At 52.8% G+C, this 1,807-nt stretch overlaps 1 protein-coding gene across 3 annotated transcripts in view; it reads left to right on the forward strand.

Annotated features, from left to right (window-relative positions):
• Positions 1-1,603: 1,603 nt before the first annotated feature.
• The window catches only part of Ibtk (inhibitor of Bruton tyrosine kinase), a 108,074-nt gene continuing 107,870 nt past the window's right edge, over positions 1,604-1,807 (forward strand). For all 3 annotated transcript variants that reach the window (XM_023711903.1, XM_023711905.1, XM_023711906.1), the window contains exon 1: positions 1,604-1,771. The gene's annotated coding sequence lies outside the window, so the exon portion shown is untranslated. The remainder of the gene's footprint in view (positions 1,772-1,807) is intronic.

Consider the following 1,807-nt stretch of genomic DNA (forward strand, 5'->3'; position numbering starts at 1 on the left):
AAAAAAAAAGAACAGACTCTTTCCCTTTCACAGTTGTCTACTTCACCTTTTGGATTTTATTTACTCTTTCAGGGTTTTACACTAGGGAGACAACACGATGTTTACACATGCAAGTCTGATTTATTTCACTCATGAGTATGGTTTCTAGTTGCATCCATCTACCTCTGAAAGCCTGAGTTCATCTTTTTTTATATAAATAGCTGAGTAATACTCTATTGTGTAAAAATACCTCATCTTTTTTTGTATTCTCAGGGCTTATCATTCAGTTGTAAAGGAAATATTTTAAGTATAAAAGTAGTATAATGTTTATAAAGTGTTACAGCTCTGCTAAAATTCGGCTAAGTGCTATGCATTTTTATCTATATAATTAAATTTTCAATATTGTATAATATTTTATTGGCCTCCTTGTGCAACAGGAAACTGAGCTGCCAGAAAAAGCTAATTTGTCCAGATACAAGAGGTAGATAACATTTGAACTCTCTTCAATATTCATTTATGTTCTTGGCTTTGTTTGCCATTACTGGTTACTGGTTTTTTTTTTTTTTGTTTGTTTTTTTCATGAGCATGAACTCTATCATATGCAGCTTATTTTCCAAACCCCCGTTTTTACATTACAGATTGCCTTTGGTTCCATGTCAAAGCAGAAGGCAGGGGAGCAAAGAAATGACATGGCATTGGGAAGGAAAGAAGGGGCGCTGAGCCCCAGCGAGCCCCAGCTGGGACTGAAGGCCACAGCGCGGGCCGGGCCACCTGGCCATTGGCGGTGTTTCGGAGCTAGTAACTTACTGTCCCACGAAGGCTTTGGACCTGGGAGCGAGGCTGAGCTGACTCTAAGAAACGCGGGTCTAAAAGGCTTACACAAAATACAACGTGGCAGAGGCGGAGCCAGCTCCTGCCTCAAGTTTGCTCCGAGTCACGCTACCTTTGACAAGCGTTTACTGAGCGCTTACAGTGCGGACATTCACAGGAGTATGCTGCCCGTGCGTTGCAGAGTCTCTACTTTTTTTTTCAGCAGTTTTGGCTCAGCCACTTTTAAAAGGGCCCTTAGATTCAGAGCTAAAGAGGGGGAAGGTTCGTGCAAGCCTGGCTCTGGCCCCAGCGGGTGGCGTGATCGCGCTGGCCGCCGGCCGCACAGTGACGCCTGCGACCGCGGGGGTGACAGCCGCCCGACGACTCGGGAGGAACGCTAGCCGGCGAGCGGCGAGGCTTTGCTTTTCTGGGCAGCACGTCCGTGCATTCACCTTCTGCTACGTGGCGGCCAGGTGCCGAGGCATCCGGCCTGGCTCCTTCTCTTCTCCGTTCCACGTTTACCATTGCGTTCCAGGGGACAGACCTTTCTATTTGGGCGACAGCTGACGCCGGCAGAAACACTTCATCACCGCAGCCGGCCTCGGGCCTCCGCCCCTGCCAACACACCACCCCGAGGCTGGCAGGGTCAAGTTTCTAACCCGCGCCAGCCAAAGGCCAACCCGGGGGTACCGCGCGCTAGGCCTTCTGGGTAGGCGCTAGCCAATCGCCACGAAGCATACACGAGCGCAGCCAATCAGCACTCGCTTTCTTCCTCAGTCCCGCCCGCCCCGGCCTTCCGCCCGACCCCCTGCGGGCGCCTCAGTCCGGCTGTGCTGTCCGCCGCCTCGGGAGCCGACCGAGCCCGCGAGCCGCTCCTGCTGGCGCCCTCCGCTCGCTGTCGCCGCCTTCACTGAGGATGAGTGGCCGTGCGGCGGCGTGCCGAGCCCGCGGATCTCACCGGCGCAGTTTCATCTAGCGACTGGTGAGGGGGCGCCGCGGCCGGCTGTGCGCCTCGGGC

Source organism: Octodon degus, unplaced genomic scaffold, assembly GCF_000260255.1.
Source record: "Octodon degus isolate 3935 unplaced genomic scaffold, OctDeg1.0 scaffold00022, whole genome shotgun sequence".
Taxonomy (NCBI): Eukaryota; Metazoa; Chordata; class Mammalia; order Rodentia; family Octodontidae; genus Octodon; species Octodon degus.